The sequence below is a fragment of the Rattus rattus genome, chromosome 1 (genome assembly GCF_011064425.1).
Source record: "Rattus rattus isolate New Zealand chromosome 1, Rrattus_CSIRO_v1, whole genome shotgun sequence".
Taxonomy (NCBI): Eukaryota; Metazoa; Chordata; class Mammalia; order Rodentia; family Muridae; genus Rattus; species Rattus rattus.
This window is the reverse complement of record NC_046154.1, coordinates 242,767,921-242,788,052: the sequence shown is the minus strand read 5'-3', so window position 1 is coordinate 242,788,052 and position 20,132 is coordinate 242,767,921. Positions and strand designations below refer to the sequence as shown.

Genomic DNA, 20,132 nt, shown 5'->3' with positions numbered 1-20,132 from the left:
ACGAAAATATGCACAGTATTATTCAAACAAACCTTATTCCTATAGCAGTCATTGATACCACATGGTTCCCAGGGGCAGGAATCATGTCATTCTGTCCCTACCAAGACCATGCTGGAATTGGCAAAGTATCTAACCAGCTGAGATTTCAAAAAATATATTCACATTTCCTCAGGACAATACCATTCAAGACCTACAGAAGGGTGGTTGGTCAAGTTTCAATGCTACTAGCTGACAGAACAGAACTTTAGGACATTAGCTAAGACTCTGACCAGAAATTTCTCTATCTAATTCTGAAAATGCTGCTGAATTCCTGGGATTCATCCTTGAGACATTATCTAATATTCCTGAGTCATGGATTTCAAACCTGTGTGCTTAAAGTGATATACCAAAATTAATTATGGAAATTGAACTGTGCCAAAGTTAATATCTTTATTCAGAACACTCAGTATGCTGCTTTGTGTGTCCACACCTGATTCTTATTATTGAACAATAAGAAGCTCATCCCTATTCTGATCAGAATTCATTTAAGGATGGGGTAGCTGTGAACTTGCATGTGGCTAATACCTTATTTATTTGTTAATATATCCAGCAAATATATACCAGGTTAAAATAAGGCTAAAATAGTATGTACCATTTCTTGTATACTTCCCTCATTATTACTATCTGACTCAATAGTACTTAATATTTACTTATTATATACTTAATGTACAATGCTACTTGAGTCACTCATTATATTCCTTTCTGGCTTCTTTGAACTCTTGAGAACATTATTTATATAATAAAACAGATTCACTAAAAACTATTTATATATTCATCTGCCCATATATTGAGTTACTGTGCTCAACAAATTTTATAAGTCTAGACAATTGGTGCCTAACATAAGCATTAAGTGTGAGTAAATGGATGGCCTACCAAGCACAAATTCAAATACATTAGATCACAGAATGGATTTTGTTCAAAGCAAGAAATAGGTTAATGGTGAGTTCATGAACAGATTCATCCATTCAGGAATAAGAAGCATAATATTCTTTTATGCATACAAATCAGGGCCAAACACAGGAAAGAAGCCATCATTTGGGAACAAAGAGAAATATTCAAATAACTCAATACCAATCCACCTTTTAAAAAGGGCAAAACTAGCTTTAAAAGTTCTCCAAAGAAGATATACAACTGACTAAGAGGTATATGAAAAATGTTTAATATCATCGATCATTAAGAAAACATAAAGTCTGGTTTAAACTTGTACATGCTAGCACAGTCTTTGAAGTCCCATGTGTATCTGCCCTGTTGTGTCTGGAAAATTGTTTTTCCTTGGAGTCATTCATCACTTCTGGATCTATAGTCTTTCTTCATCATTTTCTGGATAAATCTTTGGGGCTTAGTTTGATAAAGACATTCCATTTAGGGATGAGTGCCCCAAAGTCTGTCTTTTCTACACATTGTACAGTAGTGGGTTTGTTTGTTAATTAACATTTAGTACAAGAAGAAGCTTCTCGAATCAGAGAAAGAACTGGAAAGCTTGAAGGGGCTCGAGACCCCATATGTACAACAATGCCAAGCAACCAGAGCTTCCAGGGACTAAGCCACTACCCAAAGACTATACATGGACTGACCCTGGACTCTGACCTCATAGGTAGCAATGAATATCCTAGTAAGAGCAGCAGTGGAAGGGGAAGCCCTGGGTCCTGCTAAGACTGAACCCCCAGTGAACTAGACTGTTGGGGGGAGGGCGGTAAGGGGGGGAGGATGGGGAGGGGAACACCCATAAAGAAGGGGAGGAGGGAAGGGGATGTTTGCCCAGAAACCGGAAAGGGAATAACACTCAAACGTAAATAAGAAATACTCAAGTTAATAAAAAAAAATAAATAAATAAAAGGAAGCTTCTCTGATGAGCGCTGAATGATGCACTGACCTATAGATATAGGAATCATTTATAAGGAGTTCCACAATTTGCTGAATAATAGTAATAGGTTTTTCCTTAGTACCCATGACCTATCTAGTCTCCGATTCTTGGTTACTTTATCAGTATCAAGTATGAGTTCCATCTCATGGAATGAGCCTTAAATCCACTTTTTAAAAATGTCTGGTTACTCCAATAATGTTTGTACCATTAATATACCAGGATATCTTATAGGCTGGTTACTTTTATGGGTCACAGATTTTGTAGCTGGGTGATCCTGATGATTATTTTTTTCCTCCCACAGTGTACAAAGTACCTACCTATCACCATGACCACTATCTAGCCAGTAAGGACACTTCTAGTGGGGCATTAGCTCTCTTTCTCCATTTTTAAGGATATAAATTAGTTATGCTTCAGCAACAGGACCTTACCATCAGAATATGGATGGCGACCAGTATATTCAACGATAAAGTATGATATTTAAGTGGGGATGGGCTATTGGACCACTTTGGTCAATGATTCAACAAGATATAACCCATTCCTAACACTGGAGTTTTTACTTAGCGGCATTGACTCCAGCATGGAGAAAAGAGAATTGCACAAGAAGTCTAACACCAAATCAAGAAAGTATCCACAATTGATTCTGATTGCAAAAGAAACAATCAGCTTCATCAACTGGATGTCACTAGGTGTATCAGCCAATCTCCAGAGCAGATCCTGCACACAGGCATAGTTGGTCATTACACACTGGACTCCAGGGGGTTTTGTGAGTGTATTCTGTTTTACTCTGTTTTAGTAATTTTTATTTTATTGTTTTGTTTTTTCCTGTTTGTTTTAACTTTTTGTTTGTTTGTTTTATGTGTTATGGGTTTTTTTTTTCTAGAGAAAGAGAGGAAGCATGACATTGCGTGTGTAGAGAGGTAGAGAGAATCTCAGAGAGGTTGAGGGAAGGGAAGGAATATAGTTAAAATACATTTTTTTCAAAAAGTTTAAAACTTAAAAATAAGGAAATCACCTGCCTCTAGAAACTTGCAAGTGTGACTACTATGTCACTTTCTCAACCATAGGTGGCAAAAGAGGAGAAGGCAATGTGAATGCTCAGTATTCTTATCTAAGAACATTTGAACAATTCCTAACATTCCATGAAAAAAGTGACACCAGGGGGCTTGGGCCACAAGGACCAGGAGCAAGCTGGAGACTATAAGAGTATGCCTGGGACTAAAACCACCAGTTGGAAGTGAGCCTGAGACTGATGGGGATACTCCAGCTGGTTGGGCAAGGAACAAGCCTGGGATGACCACCAGACCAGTGCCATGGGGCCAGTACAGGGAGCTAGCCTGAGATGACCACCCGTTGGGCACCAAACAGGCCTAGATGTGGGCAGACCACACCTAAGATGACACCTGCCTTCACCATTATGTACAAGTGGGGCATAGCACTCCTGAAACCACTTCTGAGATGACCTCAGACAGAGACCCAGGGTACCACTAAAAGGACCAAGTAAGTGGTGGAGAAATGAAAAAGAAAGAGAAACAGAAGGATGTGCGCACAATGAGGAGAGGCAAAACAGGAAACTTAAGGGTAGTGAGGAGGAACTTTTGTGAGTGGCCAGTGATAGCACCTGGGACCAGGGTGGGGTCCTGGCCTGTGCTGCCACTGGGGACCACATTTAGTCTGTGGCCCCACAGCAGTAGGGGTATGCTACCACCAAAGTTCTGGCACACATCCACGGTCTGAGCTGCTGCCTGCGGACTTGTAAATGTCTTTACCTAGGCATCTTCAGAAAGCTGGTCCTAGGGGAATGAAAACAGGAGAGCAGACCAGAGCCTAACTAGCTGCAGTATGTGGAAGATGGGACTTGTGGGAGTCAGACTCCAAGAGCACAAGTGAAGAAGACTTGGCCCTATCACTCTTCTCCTGTGTGATGGCGTGGAGGAGGGGAAGATATCTCCTCCCTCCTCCTTCCTCACCACTTGCAGGAGGCAGAAGACCTGGCCCTGGGGTTAAAAAGGAGGGGAGCTGTTCCTGCCTATCACCAGCTACAGTACTCAAGAGAGTAGACACTGAACCTCCCCTGGGCAGCAGGGTAGACCCAGCAATGACTTGCTGTAGTACTTGAAGGAGCCAGTCCTACAGAGCCAAAACTACAGGATCTCTATGACAGAGGACAACAACAGGATACCTGAGAGGAGTTCCAGTAAAGTTCCAGGATCAATTGAGTGACAAAGCCAGAGGCCTCATACCTAACCAGTGAGTCATTGCAATGAACATTTGCAAGCAAAGGTGTGGACAGAAGGATATACTGTAGGACACACTGTGACACACCTCCATTTCTACAATGAGAAATTTTTTCACTGTTGGGGAAGAGGTTGCAAGGGTAGAGGGCAGATACAAGAGGAAGGAAAATGAGTGGGATTTAGGGATATGGTGTGAAATTCACAAAGCACCAATAAAAAGGGTTTTTTTTTAATGAATAGGGCAAAAAGATAATTATTTGGAAAAAAAGAAACTATTGAAAAGAAGAAAAGAAAATCATGATGAATATCATCAAAGTATACTAAACATGTCTATAAAATATAATGCAATTCTTCATTTTGCACATCATATAAATGTGAATAATAAAGTAGCTGGAATTTTAAGAGAACATACATTTAAAGAATATTGATCTTTCCTCTGACATCTACTGGAATAACTTTGATCAAAAACATAAAAGATGAGTATAAGTAAAGGCATTCAAAATATATACACACTGTTGATGGAAATGTAAATCAGTACATCATAGGAAATCTTTTAAAGTTAAAACAGAAATATCATATAATCCAGAAAGTTCTGTTTCTAGAGATGTATCTAAAAGAATCAAAATCTCAATCGCAAAGACATATCTGTACTTCTATATTCACCGCAGCATTATTCACAATATCAAAAGAAGAAAAAACTAAGCTCCCATCAATGGATAAATTGTTTAACAAATTACAAAACATTTCACAAAAAGTGTAATATTATCCTGGCTTATGAAAAACATGATGTTATTACTAACAACATCATTAATGAATCTGAAAGACATTGAGCTACGAAAACTGAGCCAGATAAATTCTGAAACTTCTAACTTCTATGTAAAATGACTCAAAATGTGAAAGTTAAATAAATCTAAGCACAGAGTAGAGCAGGGCTAAATATTGCCTGGGAAATGGGCAAAAATTATGGGGAGATTTCTTTTAAAATATAAATTTGGGTAGGGTAAATAAGTCTAGCTATATAAAGTCCAGCAAAACTACTTTATTAATCACTTATTGTAAACTAAGACTTTTCTAAGAGTTTAGAGTCTATTCCCATGAAATATGAAAATAACTATAGATTATGTATATATATATGAATTTACATCATAAAAGTATCATTTCCTATGTATATATGTACAAGGAACTGTGTTATTTGTTTTTACTTATTTATTGTTATTCTTAACGCTTTGACCAAGTAAGTAGTGACAAGAGCAACATAAGGAAGAGTTCATTTGGGCTCACAATTTAAGGGTACAAGCCTCAGTACATGACACAACAATGGGAGAGGTAAGTCCGACTGTGTGAGAGTGGGTATCATATTAGCCTCTTGTTAGATGAATTCTGGTGCTCATTATTTATTCAGTATTGGACCTCATTCCACACAGTCATCCTACATCAAGAAAGTTTCAGAAACCTCCTCAGGGATTAGTGCCTTAGGCTTAGTCTAAATGCCATCAGGTTAATGAGCCTCACCATCATAGCAACACATATTAAGCATATTCAATACATTTTAAATGTATGAGGCATACATAGCTGATCAATAAGGCCACAGCTATGGTTAATGTTGATGTCAGAATATAAATACCTCTTCTCTATGATCTTACACAAGTGATATGCAAGAAATAATAATTGGTATACTACAAAAGTAATATATTGTCAGAAAAAAAGATAGACAGAGAAAGAGAGAGAGAATGAGGAGAAGGAATAATAAGAGTAGGAAGAGGAGGAAGAAGAAAGCAAGGGAAGAGGAAGAGGAGGAAAGATGATGTTCTGTATTGTTTTTATCTCTTGAATGGGGTATAACTAGCTGGCCTATGGATAGTGCAATTGATAGAGCCAGAGCCCCTTAGTGTGAGATTATTTTTTAACCATATTAGGAATGAATATCTTGGTGCTTCAGAAAGAGCTTTAGAATTTCATCTAGCTGAATCCTCTGTTTTCCTAGGTCTGCTGATATGAATATAAATTTATGGTCTTTTCCTCTCACATTCAAGCCATTCTCTTCCTCTGGATGCCTAAAGACAATGAGGTAGGTATCAATACTCCTGGTCCTGCAGCTTGCTGAATTTTGCCACTCCTGGTGCAGGTGACCAAGAGTCTTCTACAGAAGTAGCTGAAAACACTGCAGGAATCACACCTGGAGGTCAAAGTCTCAGAGCTCATTTGTTGAGTGTCATTTAATATATAGTCAAATCTCAGACAATCAGAAGGTCTGGACCAGCAAGGATATTGAGTTAGAAGTACTCCACGGAGTGAGTATTGATTATGCCCTTAATGGCACTGCAGAGTATTGACTGAGAATTCAATTAGAAGTAATTATGCCCTTTAAACTAATGTGTCCAATTGAAAGGCTTGGGACTTGCAACAAACTCCAGAAATTCTTGAGTGATGATGGAATGCACATAAACAAAGGGCATACACCAAGCTTTGTTTGGAACACAACAAGACTTCTAGTAGAAGAACCATTGGATCTTATTGCAAAGGTCAGAGTTCAAGTAGAGTTGGGAGGATGGCAGCTGGCCCGGTTCACTAGACAGGTGACAATCATGGAATCACCAATATATCGATGATAGCTATCATTTTATTAGGTGTTTTCTATGTGCCAGATATTGAATTATATGCATAACAGCTGATTTAATTCTCAAGACTAGATCCTGTCAAACTATGACCAAGAGCAAAATTTATCATGTAACTGTTGATAAATAGACTTTTACTGGAAAAAATGGACAAAGTCTTTGACTGCTTACACATTTATCTACAGATGTGTTGCTTACATACTATGTGTAGAGGTTTGCTACTTAGGAAAAAATTTAACTTTTCTTTTTTAAGTTACTGAATTTTGGAAACCCGATTAGGACTGATAGGACTCTTCTAGTTGGCACATTGTCTGCCACCTTTCCAAACTTCCCTGGTCCCATGAAGACCTCACTGCTACCTCACACAAGCAGGAATTTTCAGCATACGACAATATAAGTACTTTAAGGATTACGTTTCTTTTGATGAAGGAATACTTTGTGCATTTTAAAATGTTTCTGGGAAATACACTCTATGCCAAATTTTGAAATTTAGGCTATATTTAACATTTAAGACAAAATTTAATTACCCACTTACAACAGAATAAAATGAAATTGGTATTTGATGAAATAGTAAAGAGCAAATTAAGAAAATAGGATGTAATGATAAATGATTAGGGAGAAATACAAAATTGTCTTTGTAATTCAATTCACTTATTAGCAAAGATTCAGTGATGATACATGTTCTTCACCTATACAGTGTTTCATGAAGACATTCTTCACAATGGGAGCTTGTCATCAGTGGGGAGGAATGATTGAATACAATCATCCGAACAATAAAATATGGTAGGAAAACAGAAGTGGGGAATGGCAACATATTCTCACAAAGTCTCACAGAAAGTATTTGCACAGGAGCACGAAAGTTTTGTGATGAATAGATGTGCCAGAATTTCTCTAGCACAAAGTCCTCAAGATGAGAAGAAAACAGGGGCAGAGACCAGTCACTGGGTGAAAGCATCTACAGATGTTGGAGATATTAACTGGATGCAAATGTTGGAATCCAAGAGTAAAGGAGCACAACTGCAGAAGGTTCAGGCATAAGAGAATGGACTGATTCAAACTAGGCCGAACTGGCCAGGCCTATGAGCATTTGAAAGTTCAGCAGAAGTGAAAAGAATTGGCCAAGTTGACATTTTAAGATAAATTTCTGAGTATCTAAAAACGATAGGTTGTAAGTTGACCAATGACAGTATTTAAATTAAAAAAAATCACTTTGGCTTGTCTTCTCAAAGCCTCCCTCGGGGATTCAAAACAATTACAAGTTTTAATGGTTTACTTTTTGGAAATGTGTTTTATTTTTTGATTATTTCAAGGCATGATCCCTGCATCTACATCATTGATAGGTGTCCCTGCATCCTTTCCAATATCCCTCAAATAATTATTTTTAATTATTGTAATATCACATGCATGCTTAATCTGCTGTGCTCATATTGGATTGGGCAATCTATGTGGGACCTAATCACTGCAGAGTGAGCCACTGACCACCAGTAGTTCTTCATCTGAGCTTTATTTAGATCATGTGAAGTTCCCCCATCCACAGGGGCATGTCAGCTGATGTTGTCATTATGATGACGTTATTCAAGCAAACATGGTGTTGAGAGTCCATGAGTGATGCCTTCCTGTTATATGTAGGAGACACTGTTGGTTTTAAATCATAGAAATTCAGATGATTCGAGTTCAAACCAAAAATATGAAGTTCACAAAACTTTCATCCTAGCTGGCTAGCAAGCATCTCATACAGATTGATGCTCCCTCAGCGCCTACCCCTGCACTGCCTGTGCTGCCTCAGGCCATGCTCTTCAACCTGGGCTCCTCTCTCCTCTACATTGTACCTGAGGAAGAGCTTTTGTCATTGATCAAATGCTGCAGCTTGCCTGCAGCCATTAATCAATTTCACCAGCTGTTTATAGCTTTATTTACTACAAAGGAAGCCAGGTAATCCTTGTAAACTCAATAGATCTAAATTAACTGCATGTTCAGGAGCCAGCTTAGCAAGAATTATTGCTCCTTGACTCAGGGGGACAGAGAAAAACAATGATCACAGGACCCTGAGACACAGGTTCCACCGGGTTCTCTGGGGTTCAGGATGGCTACACCATGTAGGACACTTGCTTAATGGGGTCTCTATTAAGGAGTCTCTTGACAGAGTAGGGCACTGCTCTTCTTTGCTTTAAATTATGCAGTGAAGCGCCTGCCTTGTATTTCTTCCTCTCTTTCTATTCTCCTGTCTCACCTGCTCTTGCTTTCCATTCCCCTTCCTACTGAAGAACACATCCTGAAAGTGATAAAAAAAAAAGTTTCTTCACGGCATTTCTTTTTAGTGGTCACAACAATTTTAAATGCGTTTATATGTGTTGCGTTAAATTAGATTCAGCCTATTTTTTAATATTGTATATAATATAAAACATAGGTAGATAGGAGGTAGGTACACAGAGCAACAGAATGTACACACATATTATAGAAGGAACCTTGCAGGAGTTGATTCCCGTCTTCTACCATGAGGGTCCTAGAGATAAAGCTGAGGTCATCGGGTGTCTTTACCTACAGAGCCATCTTGTTGAGCCGTCATCCCTAATACTGGGCACTGTCTTAAAGCCCAGTCCACAGACTCGCACTGCATGCAAGTAAGTGCCAGAGATACAACTAGATTCTTTCATTCCATCCTTTGTAAAGACTTTAGTTAACCCATAAAGAAACAGGCTTTCTTAACATTTTGTACATATTTAGCTTTCACTGTCCTCTTCCCAGACTACCTCCACACATCGTCCTGTTTCCATATTCCTGCCTTCCTTCCAAGTGTTACATTCTTCACTCAGTAATTCCCCTTCTGCTTTCAGATCACATGTAATGACCACTGAAACTGCCACCATTCTCTTGCCTTCAGATCCTTTGGGCTCTTTTCTAATTTTATGACCTCTACTTCCACTCATTCCCACATTACACATATATAAATGGTAAAAGCTAGGATCTGCATCTGAGAGAGAGGACAAACTGGGAGATCATAAGCCTGAATTGCCTCATTTAATATGATATGTTCTAGACCCCCTTTTACACAGATTTCATAATTTTTTTCTTTTAAAAATGTATTGTTGGAGAATTTGATACATGAATATATGTGTTTTGATTAAATTCCCCACTACCTCCCTCCCCCACAACTCTTCTTATAACCACCTGCTCCCCAATCATCTTCCTACCCAACTTTCTTCATGTGTTCTTTGTAACCTTATTGTACTTGGCATTAGCAGTACGTGTACATGTATACCATCTCCCAAAGCAGAGGAAGCATATTAGGAGTCATAGCCTTAAAGAAAACGAACTCTGTCTTTCCCTTGGCAGTCAAAATTTGTCAATAGCTGTCCAGGTAGGGAAGGAGGCTGTGTATCTCTCCCCATCCATGCTGAGATTTTAACCGCCTTGATTCTGTGCATTTCTTCTGTATCCAGTAACAGCTGCAGCCACTCAGTACTGAGTTCATTTTACAATGGTCCAGTCATGTCCAGAAAACAGTTTCACAGCAGTCTGCTCCTTTGGATCTTAAATCTTGAAGGCCCCTTCTCCACCATGATCTTTGAGCTTGGGGCAGGGGACATAAAGTAGAATAGACATCCCATTTAGGGGTGAGCACTACACAATATTTTATTCTCTGCATGCTAATCAATTGTAGATTCTTATATTAATTGCCATCTACTATTTATACAGCTTTATGATGAGGGACTGAGAATTGCACTAATCTACAGGTATAAACATAAGAACATAGGAAATGATTTATTACTACTTTTACTCAGTAAAATAATTGTAGTAGTTTATCCTCCAAGGTCTATGGCATAGCCGGCCATGAATTCGGATCCATTTGTCAGTGCCAGACATGAGTGACACTTGCGGAGTGGGACTTACATACCAGGAGAAAGCTCTTGGTTACTCCCATGACATTTGTGCCAATATTGCGCAATATTTTCAGGCAGTCAATATCATAGCTTATAGGTTCCACATCTGCTAAGAGTATGAATTGCTTTTTTCCTTCTGTAGTGTGTAAAGTACCTTCTAGCTGTATAAAATCTGGGCAGTAGGGATGAAACTTACCAGATTTATTTTGCCATGTTCTATAATTCAAGTGTGTGTTGTATTCAGCAACAGGAACATACTGTCTGATGTTTTGAGGGTCACTAATAGAAATGGTAATAGGCTGTAATGCTTTGAAGACTATATGACTCCAATGACCAATAACTCAAATAATTCTGCACTGTATATGTGACCCATTTCATTTTCCTTTTTTAACATATTCCAGTACAATCTTGTAAAAGAGAAAGTAATGTTTTTCTACCTAAAAAATGGGAACTCTGATGCTCATAGATGTGACATACATTTGTAGCATCACAAAAAAAAAAAATAATGGCTAGAAGAGAGTCTGTCTGGCTACGGCTTTGTTCAATGAATGCTTTTTCTCAGGTTATGGCCCTGGGTCACTAATACCATAGAGCTGAACATCATGGGCTTCCCCTGCAAAACCTCCTCAGGTCTGACTTTTCTTTTAGCTTAATAATGATCTTTCTCTTCTTAGCCTATACTCCCATCTGTAATTCCCTGCATTTCTGACTTACCTCAGAGTATTTGCAAGTACCTCAAGCAAGTTATACCTTTCCAGAAGCCATTGTTCCTGCATACAATGTTAGAACCTCTTTACTTCCCTGAACAATACCCATGAAGCCAGTCCATGCAACTTTCTTACACACTTCTTCCCTTTCTAGACACTGCTGTCCTATATTCCTCTGAGGCTTACTCATGATAAAAAGTACTTCACCTATTGTCCTAGCTGCATTTGTCACTAGGTCCCCAGCATGGAGCAAAACTGACTAACACAGAATCTATGTTCTGATATCTTAATTGAAGTCACTAGAGGGGTAGGGCAAAAGACACTACCCCTCAAACACAGTTCAGATATAGCGTTAAATGCATGTAGATCAATGAAATGAAACAGATACATTAAGAATACATTCAATCATTACAAACTTAAACAAATGTATTCCATCTTCCTAAGACGGAGACCTTTTAAAAGTAGTTCTGATATCAGAGAAAACAGTAATAAGAGGTTACTGTGTGTGAGTCCCCATGATCTTCCCTTCTTTTATTTTCTGTGAATACTTTTATTTTCTGGCAACTCAAACATCAGCAGATGGACTACATAGCACCCTGTGCATCTTCCAAAGCCAGACTCCAGTGCAAACTCCAGTCACAATGTAATTACACACATTTGCTATTTTAACACTGCTCCCACCCAAGCTGTAAATGTTCCTGTTCTTATTTCTCTATGGCTCACAATGCTTGGCCAGCATCTGAGGGTAAAGATTCCCTCCATTAACAGATGTCCTTGAATTTGGTCATCTATGCTAACCCACAGGAGCTTGCCTGCCAGGGTCCAGAGAGAGGCCTAACCTTTCCACACAGATGCTGTCCCAAGTATAGGGATCTCTCTGATATTCATCCATTTATTCCCTAGATTTCACTTATGAACAACAAACAGTAGCTCTGAAAAAATATGTTATCCAAGGAATTCTAGTTTTGTCCAGGGCTTCACACTTCTATGTTTTTCTGTTTATTTGTTTTGTTTTATTGGGGGGAGGGTTGGCATGTTTTTGCAACTCATGTCTTTTGACTCTTCTGCAAATATGAACTTTTAAATAAACACAAAAGGAGGAAATAATACATAATGCACCATGCACCCAGATACAATGTAGAGAATATGAAATCAGTTTGGGGATACTCTGCCAAATATAAGGCTTTCAAATAGGCCATTCTTCTGTCTTATGCTTCGTATGTTGACTAGCCCTTTTGTACCTAATGATTTCTGGTCTATAGCATCTTCTTTGGTGAGTTATGAAAACCAGGATGCTCTTGAGTACAGAAGCTCCAAGTGTCTAGCATGGAGTATGTGATCAGTAACACTAGGTCTCACTGATCCCCTGATCTGTGGAGATAGATCATAAAAGAGACTTTTACAGCAAAATGCATGTTCTAGCTGGTTTATTTACTTGTCTTTCTATCTATCTATCTATCTATCTATCTATCTATCTATCCACCTGACACAAGCTAAACTTATCTGTGAAGAACTACAACTGAAATAAAGTCCCTATGAAACTGGCCTGTGTGTATGTTTGTGACACATTTTCTTGATTAGTGATTGATGTGGGAATACCAAGCCCATTGTGGTTAGTGCTACCCATGAACAGGTAGTTCTGGGATATATAAGCAAAGAAACATAGCAAACCAAAGGGAAAAAACAGTGATTAGGATTTTCCCTTCCTTCTCCTTCAATTTCTGCCTTCAGATTTGTGATTTGAGTCCTGCCCTGAATTCCAGTGATGATGAACTGTACCCTAAAAGGGTAAGAAAAAGAAATCCTTTCCTTTCATAGTTGTTTTTGGTCATGGTATTTCATCACAGCAATAAAAACCCTAACTAAGGTAATAGGCAATGCAGCCACAGGCTTCGGGAATTAAAAAATAAAAAAGAAAGAAAAGAATTGAAAATCCTAACCTTCAGTCCAGAAATAAAATACAAAACATGACCCTAAGGAAAATGTCCAATAAAATAGTAAATGGCTTGTACTGGAAATGCTGCTTACAAGAGCAGATGTTCTGAAACAGAGGAATGAATGAAAAAAAAATGTGTATCTTCACCCAAACTATTGAGCATTAACAAGGATGACATCATATGTGTGTTAGCTATATGTCCCTGTGACCAAATATCTGAGACAGAAATTCTAAAGGAAAAAAATTGTTTGGGCTCAAGAGTACAAAGATTTTAGATTTTACTTGTCCCCACTGCTTCTAGGCCATGGCGATTCAAATATCATGGCAAAGATCTAAGCAGTTGACTTCTTGGTGAACACAAATCAGAGTATAGAGTTTAGGAAAACCAAGACAAGATAAGCTCTTCAAAGCCAAACTCTAGACTACTTCCTCCAGTCAAACCAAGCTCCATTTCCATGTGCTCCGATGATACTATGAGGTTATAAGAGAATAACATTTGATTAGGTAACAGCCCTGACAGTATAATCATTTTGAAAACAATATAGAAGATATGAATTTTACTAGTTCTCAATCCAGTAAGTTTGAAAAAATGTGATTGGCCACAAAACTTCCATATAATATGACTGCACACAAGTATTTAGGCATTTGAATAAGACAAAACTTGGGCTGGCAAGATGACTTAGCTGGTAAAGGTGCTGGCCACCAAGACTGAGGACTTGAATTTAATTCTTTAGATTTCCAGACTACAAGGAAAGAGCCTATTCCATACACATATACACAAAAATATGTAAAAATGACTGACTATGTAAAATATGACCATTCATAAAGTTTGAAGTAATGATATTGAGGAACATTTTAGGTTGTTTCCCTCTCTAATTTTAATTGTATTTTTATTTGCTTTATATCCCTATTATCACCATTTCACTCTTTTCTTCCCAGTCCTATGTTATAAATCCCTCTCCCCACTGCCCTCTCTCTAACCCTCAGAAAAGGGGAGTTACCCTTGGGTACTACCCAAGCCCGGGGCATCTAGTCACAGCAGGTCTAGTCACATCCTCCCCCACTGAAGTCCAACAAGGCAGTCCAAGTAGGGGGAAGGAAATCCAATGACAGGCAACAGAGATTCAGACAGCCCCAACTCCACTTGTTAGGGGACCCACATGAAGATCAAGCTTCCATTCTTTCTCTTTTGCTGCCAAAAGCTCTTTACCATGTAGGAAAGAAATGAAATTTGACACATGCTTCAAGAGAGACAACCCTATTTCACCTGATTACTAAGATAGGACTGATTGTGTCGCAAGCTCAACAGCAATCAAGAACTTCCTAATGTGATAGCATCATCAAAAGGTAACCCTTCCTTTCACAAAATCAGCTGAAGACACTGTCTTTATGTACTGTACGCTTCTTTATTTCAATTCACCTGTGTCATCAGAATAATCACCCCAGAACACATACTATCTGCTCAGCCCTAAGTCACAAACCACCTGACAGGACCTCTCAAACTGTTGCTCTGGTGGATAGCGCTCTGGTGCTCTTCTCGCCTTCTTGGTGTTTCCCTACTCTCTAGCTCCCTCCAGGATTAGGCATTGTTTTACATGATCTCTGAACCTGACCTCTGCAGTCCTTTGCCCTCAGCCCCTCTTACTCAGCTCACTTTGGTTTTACATCTGAAAAGTTAGGTCTCAGAGCTGAGTACATTGCTCAATGGTAAAAAGTTTGCCTGCTGTATGCAAGAACTGGGTTCCAACACCAAAGGAAAAAAAAAAGAAAGAAAAAGAAAACAAACAAACAAAAAAACCACTAATGAACCTTATGAGAAAATTCTGTTGAAGAACTCTAACATTGCAGCATCCCTTCACATATCCCAACACACACACACACACACACACACACACACACACACACACACACACACAAAACCTTCATTGTCAAATATTTCTGTTTCTACTAATTTTTCTGTCCCAAATAACATATAAGTGGTAGTTATTTGAGTAGTAGAATATTTTCTAAAGTAAGAATCGTGTCTTTTGACTTTAGTGTTTTCCTAAACTTTCTTCTTGTCTAATGACCCAGAAGCCTTTATATCTTTCAGATAATCTTAGGATCATTTGCATAACCATGAGAAATGAACATGTGGTTATGACAGCCCATGGTTAATTCCAAATGTCTCTGAAGAAGGCCACATATGGCCAAATATAATATGGCAGAGCCACACCAATAATCAGACTGTGAAGTAGCCCTGGCACAATATTACCAGAAAGGAAGGACCTTAAGCTATATAATTAAGTCTGGACAAAGTGTTGGTCAGCTGAGTACTCTCCTTAGAATAAAGGGCCATAGGGTATAATCTAATCAACAAATAACAAATGTATTGAACAGTTTTCATAAGAAAAACTTCAAGTGTTCAATAAATACAAGGGAAATATCATTCACTATCCACACCCTTCCTGGCAATGCTGAAGTACAAATCAATACTACAGTGAGAATTCATTTCACTCCAATTAAAATGGTTATCACTACAAGAAGGAGAGAGAGGAGAGGGAGAGAGGAAGAGGGAAAAAGAGAGAGGGAAAGAAAGGAGAAAAGTAAAGAAACAACAAATGGCAAGCTCTAACAAACTTGAGCTAGGAATATAAACTAGTCTAGCCATTATGGCAATCAGTATGGAGATTCCTCAAAAATTAAATAAAAGCCTTACCATATACCAGAAGCAATTAAAGTCAGTGTAAAACATAGACCAGTATAGCCATGTTTACTGTGGCTTTATTCATGTTATACACATTACAAAATCAGCACAGGTGCATACTATCACACACACACACACACACACACACACACACACACACACACACCATACATCACTCAAATTACTCAAAGTTCAAAATCAGAGACTTGTTTTCCAAAATCAAATACAGAGATAGTATTTTCCAGTGTCTACAACTGTCCCAGAGTTCCAGGAATAATGTTTGTTAGTCTGCCCATTTTGATCCTTTTTGCTAAAGTTACAACTTACAAGTGCCTATGAGGTGGAACCAGAAACTGAAAATCACCTTTTGTGATTTCAAGTACGTACATTCAACTCCCTGAGGTCTTAGGCAGAAGACAAGAGAGATTAATCTGCAGAAAGGGAGGCTGAAGCGACAGAGGTGAGGAAGGTAGACTGTGACCTGGCAGGCAGAATTCTGAGACTGAGTCTTGTTCTATGCCCTGTCTGTATACCTCCTAAGTGCACTAATGCTCCTCTCTTTTTTTTTTCTTGTTCCTGATTTTAGTCCTTCAGTGTTTATATATACTTTTATTTATAAAACTACTTAAGCCTTTTATAGAAAAATATAACCTAATAAATAAACATAGTTAGTGAAAGCTATTTACCCTATAAAAGCTATTTTCAAGGCCATTTCATTCAGAATATTTCCTTCCTCTCAGTAATCTGTAAACGTGAAAAAGGAAAATTTTGATAGAGCCAAACAATAAAATCTCTATGGATTCCATAAAAAAGCTTGACAGTGACGCTCAGCAAGCAGACTGAGGTCACAGGCGCAGCGGAAAGACATTCTCAGTGTAACAGCAAATGCCCAGATGTAGGGAGATGGCTTGGTCAGAAAAAGGCGTGCCATACAAGCATGAAGTCAAGAGTTCAGATCCCCACAACACACCTAAGAAAAGCTTCACATGGCAGAAAATTCTACCATTAGGGAGGCAGAGTCAGGGGCATTCACAGATCTCACTAAACAGTCAGTCTAGATGAATTAATAACTTCCAGGTTCAGTTAGGGACCTTGTCTAAGGTGGAGAATTACTAAAGGAACTTCTCATTGTTATATTCCAGCATGTTAAACCATAAACACACATATACACACATACAACCTACAGAGAGAGAGAGAGAGAGAGAGAGAGAGAGCAGGCAGACAGAAAAAGAGGGAGACAGACAGACAGACAGAATTGGAGAGAGACAGGTAGAGCAACAGAGACAGAGACAAGAACAGAGACAGAGGGAGGCAGACAGAGACAGAGAAACAGAGATACAGAGCCAGAGAGATAATATTCCACATGGTACATAGGTGATGATAGATAGATAGATAGATAGATAGATAGATAGATAGATAGATAGATAGATAGACAGACAGACAGACAGAGTGATGGTTTATATATGCTTAGCTGTGGGAGTGGCACTATTAGAAGGTGTGGCCCTGTTGGAGTAGGTGTGACTTTGTTGGAGTAGGTATGTCATTGTGAGTGTGGCTTTTCAGACCTTCATCCTAGCTGTCTGGAAGCTGGGATCTGCGAGCAGCCTTCAAATGAAGACGTAGAAATCTCTAGCTCCTCCTGCACCATGCCTGCCTGAATGCTGCCATGCTCCCACCATGATGATAAGGGACTGAACTTCTGAACCTGTAAGCCAGCCCCAAGTAAATGTTGTCCTTCTAAGAGTTATCTTGGTCATAGTGTCTGTTCACAACAGTAAAACCCTAAAACAGACAGACAGGCAAACAAATAGATCAATCTATGAGCCTAGCACTTTCCCATAGATATGTATATCTTGGCTATAGGATTGCACCAGATGTATTTGAAGACAATCCCTCATCCTGGTTATCTCAGGTTTGCTTTTATGAGATCTATGAATGCATGACAGGAATCACTCTTAGTCACTTCTGAAAGTCACCAAATGTTGGAGAAAGTCTTGATTTTTCTCCTTTCACTCCAAAATTTAAGGGCTTGTATGCACCCTAAGAGAAATAAAAAAAAACAAAACTGAAGCTTTGAAGTTTAAGGTTTTCAGTTTAGATACTCGATACAAATGGAAATGCTGGGAAGACCTAGAGAACAGTCACACACATGACACTTGTGTCCATTCTAAGTTTCATACTTCATAACAGCTTTACAACTTTTCAAAAGTGTTAATCTAAGTAAAATCGTGATATTATAAAAGTCTTACAGAACACTCTAGCACCCCGTGAAAATGTTCCTAACTCTACATATCCACAGAACACTGTGTGATACATGAGACTAATCTAGGTCCTTGGGCTTCAAAGAAACCTTAACTGCTTTAAATTTTAGGATCTATGTTTATTTGCTTTCATTTTGAGAGAAACCCTTAAATTATCTTGACAACATGATTAATTTTGCAATGTCACTAAGGTTTTTAATGGGTTAAAAATCTTCTGGAACATAGATGTTGTATGGAAGTTGGGTGGTGATTCCTGAACAAAAAAGGCAGAGGGAGATGGATCTCTGTGAGTTCAAACCTGGTCAAAAGAGTTAGTTCCAAGGCAGCTAGGGCTCTGTTACACACAGAAACCCTGTCTTAAAAAACAAAAATGAAAACAAAATAAAACAAAAAAAAATTCCTAGCATGGTGCTTTTTACCACCAAACTGCATGACTGGACATCTGTTGTTAGTGAATAATATAACTGGAGAGTAGACCAAGAAAAATATGTCATTGTGACTGGCCCCTGATCTCTGTCACTGACCTTGTCTCTTTTAAGTCCCATACATACCACAGTGACCCAGTATTCTTCCTATCTGGGGAGTGTAGAAACATTGGCTCCAGCTCATTATATGTTTCAAGTGCAGAGAACTGCAGAATTTCACTTCCCCTAGGCACTTTGGTTTTCCTCTGTTTGCAAGGGGGAAAAATGAAGAGTAAGCAAAATTAGAATATTTATTTTATATCAAATACATTTAGAATCATTATGTTGATCAATGAGGGCTGAAATGCACTTCAGTCTCTACACTTATTGCATTTTCGGGATTTGAATGATGCATAATGACATGGATTTAGACTAAGAAAAACAGAATTCGGGGCAGAGATTACTTGGGCAAACATTGTTTGATAGAAAAGGCAGATAATTTGGTTCCCATGTTTCACTGAGAGTAAAGCGCAACAATGATGGAAACTCCCAGCATGAGGCTTCTCCTCTTATTTTTATGAAATAGCTTTCTACAAAAAGGAGGTTCATTATCAAAGTCAGCATATATTTTTGCATTATATACAAGAACAGAAAGTTGTACATGGCCAAGAATTATTAAGTGGAATGAGAAAAGTCCCAGAATGCTCATCTCTTCCTTTTGACATGTGTAGTAGTCAGGCATTCTTTTAATAAAATTCTTGCATTGCCTTTCTTTACAAATGAAAACCTGCTTTACTGTAGCATCAAATATTCAGGGCTCAAAAGCTCAGATATGTTTTCTCAGACAAGTTCCTCCAAGGTAGGTCACTTTGGACATCACACAATGATCTGCACATCTAGTTCCAATCATTCAACCGCCCATCTTTCTATTTACCCATCTGTTCCCCCATAAAGTTGTATTACCTTTCTACTGCCAGGCACATTGTTCAAACATGGAGAAACAATGAAATACCCACACAACTTCTCATCTATAACAGTTATCCTCAACCTTCCTAATGCTACAAACCTTTAATACAGTCCTTCACATTGTGGTGACCCCATGAGGTATAACATTATTTTGTTGCTACTTCATAACTATAATTTTACTACTGTTGTGAACTGTAATTAAATATCTTGATATAAAGGATACTGATATATGAATACCAAATGGGTCACAAGCACAGGTTGAGAACCACTATTCTAAATAATAACTATTAACTGATACAGCCAACAGCATCAGGAGAATGAGGTCCACCAGATCCTTTCAAGGAAGAAGGTAGATGTAATGTGAACAATGGCAAAGACTTGCTAGCACCATCAGACAAACTGGTGGCTTGTCTGGAGGAATAGTGAACACTTCCTTTAGGGAACTAGAACATACCTAGCAAAAGAATCAAAGAGGTTGAGGAAAGGGTGCTATAGATCAGAAAGTCACAATTCTCTATCACTACTGTACACCATAAGAG

At 38.5% G+C, this 20,132-nt stretch overlaps 1 non-coding gene across 1 annotated transcript; it reads left to right on the top strand.

The window, feature by feature from the left end:
* Positions 1–2,914: 2,914 nt before the first annotated feature.
* LOC116890589 lies at positions 2,915–3,040 on the top strand. Its single transcript, XR_004386748.1, has one exon. It is a non-coding gene; the product is annotated as a small nucleolar RNA SNORA17 (small nucleolar RNA).
* The last annotated feature ends 17,092 nt before the right edge of the window (positions 3,041–20,132 follow it).